This window comes from Schistocerca nitens, chromosome 2 (genome assembly GCF_023898315.1).
Source record: "Schistocerca nitens isolate TAMUIC-IGC-003100 chromosome 2, iqSchNite1.1, whole genome shotgun sequence".
Taxonomy (NCBI): domain Eukaryota; kingdom Metazoa; phylum Arthropoda; class Insecta; order Orthoptera; family Acrididae; genus Schistocerca; species Schistocerca nitens.
In genome coordinates, this window is record NC_064615.1 from 593,798,118 (window position 1) to 593,804,639 (window position 6,522).

The 6,522-nt window shown below is 41.9% G+C and overlaps 1 pseudogene; it reads left to right on the plus strand.

Annotated features, from left to right (window-relative positions):
• Nucleotides 1–6,182: 6,182 nt before the first annotated feature.
• Nucleotides 6,183–6,300, plus strand: LOC126238390 (5S ribosomal RNA; annotated as a pseudogene).
• The last annotated feature ends 222 nt before the right edge of the window (nt 6,301–6,522 follow it).

The following is a 6,522-nucleotide window of genomic DNA, read 5'->3' on the forward strand; positions in this document are numbered from 1 at the left end:
GCGAATATCGGCGTTTTAAGAAAAGCTCTGTGATGAGTCGGGCCTCAATGCGTCGCTGTTCGCTCATTCTCCATCCAAATCTCACTAATGTATTCCCAGGGAAAAAAGACAGCACCAAAACCTCCCTATTCTCGTATTCTCGGAAATGTTAGTGGCGGTGGGAAATTAAATAACTCACTTCTGTAGCTGACATCCTTTTCGTGGAACGTATTATTTATTACTGAAAACAACAAAAAAGAGAAGAAAAGAAAAGTCGATAAGCTGTCGTTTACGTCAGGCATGCACAAAAAGAGAAATTACAATCAGAAAAAGTTCTGAGTCATTGCCACGAACGGTGATACAAATTTCGAATCGGCATGATTTTTGTAACCGAAGAATGTACAGTTTTAATAAATTAGTTTCTTGTTTAAAACTGATACTTACATAACAAAGACTTCCTACATGGATACAGAAAGTGCAGAAGCTTAAAATCTGTTAAGGACTTGCGAAAAGAAATTATTTCTGCATATCCTAAGCTATCAGAATTACTTTACTGATTCATTTCTTTTAATTTTTTGTGAGTTTTGCGTTATGTCGAGATACAGTATGCAGAGCTTGGGAATTTTGGTAGACTTGCTGTGAGATGGCAATTCTAGAGCCTTTGAACACGTATAACAAAGAAAAATGGTTTCATTCGTGATTATCAACAGAAATAAACTAAATGTAATGAAATATCAACGACATGTTATAGCTTACTTGTCAGGACACTGCTTTCCGAATAACCAGGTCTAAAATAAGTTTAATTCGGAGGTAAAATAAAACAAACATTTTTACACATTTTGAATTAAATTCATTGAAATGAAATGAATGTGTCGAAGTGGATTTAATCAATGAAAATTCAATGGGTAATGAAATAACATCAATGAAGCTTCGCTGATGGATGCGGGATTCAAACACGGATTTTCTTTTTGTCACGGGAAGTAGTCAAACTTTTTTTCCTTAGTGTTGCTCACCGCGTCTTATACGGCTGAGTTGTTTTTATGGTCTATTTTCTTCCCCTTCCATCCCTTAATTTTTTCTCTGCCTCGTGATGGCTGGGTGTTGTGTGATGTCCTTAGGTTAGTTAGGTTTAAGTAGTTCTAAGTTCTAGGGGACTGATGACCATAGATGTTAAGTCCCATAGTGCTCAGAGTCATTTGAACCATTTGAACCATCCCTTAATTTCGTTCACCAAAATGCCTTATGCGTCGATCTTTTAATGGTATGCTTATCTTCCTGTCCTGCTCTCTTTCTACACGGTGTCACATCGTAGTTTGCTTGTGTCTGCACTCCTCCTGCACATAAGATAACAAAAAATAAATAACGCGTTACTCTGCGAACGGGTAACAAATTGCTCCTCTAACAAATGGTTTGGCTCAGTGTTTCTCATGGTTAAATATTCGAAATCTATAACTATTAAAATAATCATTTTCCTTGGAATATTTCATGACGTTCTCCAATACTTATAAACAAAGTACTATTTGCAAGACTGTCGTCGGTGAAGTATTTTTTTCGGTATAGAAGCTCAACAACTGTACTTCATTGTTTTCATTTTATTTATTTATACTTCATTTCTTTGCAACTAGTTAAGTTCAAATTCTTATAATCAGTCGAACTGGAATTTGGCATCAACACTGGTCACAATGAGTATCTGTGACGTGATATGATGTCCTGTTTCAGCTCGATACCTTAGCTGATTAGAAAAACGAGCGCTTGAAATGGGGCTGCGACTTCGAAACAAGTCGCGAAGAAATGAAATACAAATAAAAAAATTTGTTGTTGTATTCGGTACGAAAACTGCTTTGATGTAACTCTCGACGATAATAAATCATTTGCAGGCCTCTATGAATATCTGCTGCAAGCTACATCCATTTGAAGCCGCTTACTTGTATTCATGGTCTGACCCCCTCCTCCCCTTCCTATGGTTTTGCCCTCCATTACCAAATTCATGATCCCCTGATGCCTTAGGATGTGTCCTATCAACCGATCTCTTCTTTTATTCAGGTTGTGCTATAAAATTTATTTTTCCCCCCATTCTATGCAGGAGATCCTCGTTAGTTACTAGATCTAGCCATCTAGTGCTTAGCATTCTACTGCAGCTTCACATTTTAAGAGCTTCTGGTCTCTTCTTATCTGAATTGCTTAGCAGAGTCCACGTTTTCCTCTAGTTCAAGGCATTACTCGGACAAATATCTTCAGAAAAGACTTCATAACGCTTAAATTTATGTTCACTGTTAACAACTTACTCTTTTTCGTAAATGCTTTTCTTGCTATAGCCAAACTACATTTTATATTCTCCCTACTTTGGCCATCATCGTTTATTTTGCTGCACAGACAGCAAAATTCATCTACTACTTTTAATGTCTCATCTCCTTACCCAAATCCCTAACCATCGCTTAGTTTAATTCGACTGCATTCCAAGAAAAAGATAAGTATGAAATTCTATTTCCAAAATAAGGTGAGTAGAACATAATTATCACTAGCTTGCGCCCGACCTCTGAAACAAAATAAAATTAACACTTCCATGCTTTGGGGTGGCTTAGCTATCTCTGCTGATACACCGCAGAACCTGTCCCATATTTCATGTCATGCTGCAGCTCCAAAACAAGAAGGCAACTTTTAGTCAGGTCCGTTTTGTAGGTGATTTCTATTTCAAGCATACCATGACGATTTGGTACGTGACGTATCTCATATTTGGTTACCTTCCTGTAGTCTCTCTTGCACTTCTACTCGAGCCTCTGGCGTTCTTCGTCACGGTATAACTACAAGTCGTAGGGTAATTGTTGGTTACTGTGTACTAGAGAAAATATAAGACCGGCCCAGTGTAACTGTTGTACTTTGCTATTGGAAACATACGCTACGCGCTCTGTGTCTGTGAGTCTGACAGTAAGGTGAGTGGCTCTGTTCTGGACAGAGCCATTCAGTTTTTTACGCGTTCATTCCAAACCCGGACTAACCCTTTGCAGGCAAAGGCGTTAAGCAAGGAATATGATTGGTCTGGGCTACTTCGTTGTTCGATAATGAGAAGTCTTTCGCCTGCGTGAATTGTTTTCTATTAATACGTCTTATCGAGTCGCTCTGACATGGCTCGTTAACATCTGTTACATGTAGGGGCCAAATATTTCTCCAGCCCTGTGCAGGATACTTCTTTTATGTTTGCTTGTGTACGTATTCGCGTTGACAGATGTCGTAATCGCATGGGATGGTACATATCATGTCTTCTTTCTTTATGTAGCTGCTTCTGCATAACACTACGCAAGTATGTGATCTGCCTGCTAGGCAGTGCTGAACTCACCGGAGGTCCCATGGTCAGTGACCTGAGTTCTTTAACAATTCTTACAATGGTGCAGTCTTGGGTTCCACTGTGATCTTACCTGTGCACTTGATATATAGGATGACTCAAAATGAAAATACACTAATTCACAGAATAATGTAGGCAAAGATATAAAAATTGACACACATTCCTGAAATGACATGGTGTTTCATTGAGACCGCAATCGAGTGCAAAAACTGACCAACAGATGGCTCTGGACATCGGGGTGGTGCTTTTCAGACTGTCAGCGTGACGAGCCCGAGGTACACCGGTGCACCGAAATGTTACAGGATCGCATCGTCCCTAGCCTGGCTGATAAACACCTGCAGCAAGGTACGATTTTTATGGAGGATGGCGCTCCACCCCGTATTCCCACATGTGAGAAAGATCTCTTGTGCAGGTCGTTTGGTGAAGATCGCGTGCTGAGCCGAGACTTTTGTCATGCTGCCCCCCCCCCCCCCCCCCCCCGTCCCCAGACCTCAGGCCTCGTGATTATTGGTTGTGGTGTTACCTGAAGTCGCAACTCTACCACGATCGTCAAACCTCATTAGGGATACTGAAAGATAATATCCGACGCTAATTTCTCACCATATCTACTGATAGTGCTGTTCGCAACATTACCTCGCGACTACAGGTATTACCGATGTATGACAGCCGACATGTTGAGCATTTGTTAAGGAACATCGTCTTTGCTAAAAACCAAATGTTATGCTAATTATTACCTTTGTATCATATGGAACGCCATCTGTTGGTCATTTCGTGCACTTTTTTTTTCAATAAAACCACACGTCATTTCATCTATCTTTGTCAATTTGTACTTCTCTACCTACATTATTCTTCGACGTGTTGAATTTTAAAATGATAACGGGCCTGAACGCGGCCCGACGGTGCACCTCAGTGTCGGAGCCCCACGCCTGCACACTGCGTGCTATATGAGCACGCCTCCAAGTCGTACTCAGTCTTTCGATATCACTTATGTTTGCACCCATGCTATCCCGTCACTAGGACCAGAAGTATGTGGGACTAGCACCACTAGGGCAACAGCACTGGTGACGGCCGTGGCTGTGTCTACCCCAGGGATGTGTATCAGCTAAATTAGTTACTCTGAAACGAAATGAATGGATCGATGGGAATGGAATAAGTGAAGATACTGAGCTATTTAAAGTGAACAACCACACGAAACTAATTTTAGGAAAGACGTTTGACAGACTGAGATTTTTTGGAAAAATCTACAGGAAATGTAGTCTGTCAACAAAGGAAGTACCTTACAAAACTCTCATTCGTCCAATACTCGAAAATTACTAGTCAGTATTGAATTAGATAGAATTGATGGAGGATCTAGAGAATATCCGAAGAAGAGCAGCGCGTTTCGTTACAGTTTCACTTAGTAAGCACGAAAGCGACACAGAGATGATCAACCAACTCCAATGGAAGACGTTGGAAGAGAGGCGTACTGCATGATGGTATGGTTTACTCACAAATCTCTAAGAGCGTACGAAGAAGGGCCAACCAATATGTTGTTTCCTTCTACGAATATTTCGTGAAAAGAGCGTGAAGAAAAAAGTAGAAAGTCTAGCCCGTACCCATTCACCACTAGACCAGGAAAGGGGGAGAGTGACAGTGGTACACAAAGGTCTCTCCGCAACACACCGCAAGATGGAGATGTAGATACAGATGTCGAAGATTCAGTGACATGAAGCGATGTCGGTATCGGTCAGAAATGCTGAACTCGTGGTGTTGTAAATACATTATGACAATGCAATGTACTGAACAGGTCTGACATATATCTTTATTCACGACATATTTATCACATTTAAGCTTCAGTTATACATCTGACAAATATGTTCCTTAGTCACAAGATATTCGTGAAAATTTCATTGCTGAAAAAAGTTACACAGCCACTTCTTCCAGAAATAATTCAAAATTTCTAAATGGTTCCTGTAAAAATCGAAGACAGGCGTATGAATTAATGTTGTTTTAGTGACATTCAAATCTGAAATGTATGTGAATTGCCTAAAACCTCTACTATTTTGTGGCCAAGTAAGGAGCATTAAGTATTGAAAGCAGTGGGAGGGTATCGTCGTCAGAGCCTGTCTCTCTAAGTCTGGAATCTAGTGCGGAACTGACTGCTTAGAGAGCCTGGCTTAACACGCATCCATGTTCTCAGATGCGAAGATTAGATGCTGGGTCACTGGGGCGCTAATGGCGGTCGTTATCTCAGACACCCTGGCTCAGCGACTGAATAAAACATGAAGGCGTGTCTGCCTCGCAGCTCATCCGCTACTCGTCTGGCACACTTTTTATCACTCTTGATCTGCCTGTCGCTGTGGACCTCCAGTGTGACAGGCCACCATAAATTCGCTCCATTGGACTCTTTTTTCCAGATGGGTAAGTGATCCATTGTAGGCCGTCGCCATGCTGCAGTGCGATATGCAGTGCCCTTTCTAAGTTGTGCGGAGAGAACTCTGATCTTTTCGACAACTCGCATAGTATGGATCTCACAACTGTACTCCTCAAATTATACCCGGTCAAATTTTTGATTGTGCCGGTATTTATGGTACATGAAGTGCAGTGATAAAATATCTTGTTTTTTATTTGTGGTGGGTTAGAGTTTGATTTCAGTGGACGTCACCACTTGGAACAGAATAGTAGTACCGTTGTACAAGGACTGAGAGGAAACGTGACGTAGCCTCAATGGAGAATCCGCATGAATCGTCTTGGGAAAATCACAGCGAAATCTAAAGCTGAATCACCGAGCATTCGTTTGAAGTTCATCTCCCGAATACGAGCCCACTGGTGTAACCCTTGTGTCACTTCTCTCGATCATTTTTTAATCATTCCTACTTATGAAGGCAACGGCCTTGCCGCAGTGGATACACTGGTTCCCATCAGATCACCGAAGTTAAGCGCTGTCGGGCGTGGCCGGCACTTGGATGGGTGACCATCCTGGCCACCATGTGCTGTTGCTATTTTTCGGGGTGCACTCAGCCTCGTGATGCCAACTGGCGAGCTACTCGACCGAACAGACGCGGCTCCGGTCAAAGAAAACCATCATAACGACCGGGAGAGCGGTGTGCTGACCAAACGCCCCTCCTATCCGCATCCTCAGCCGAGGATGACACGGCGGTCGGATGGTCCCGATGAGCCACTTGTGTCCTGAAGACGGAGCGTTACTTATGAAACTACTCCAA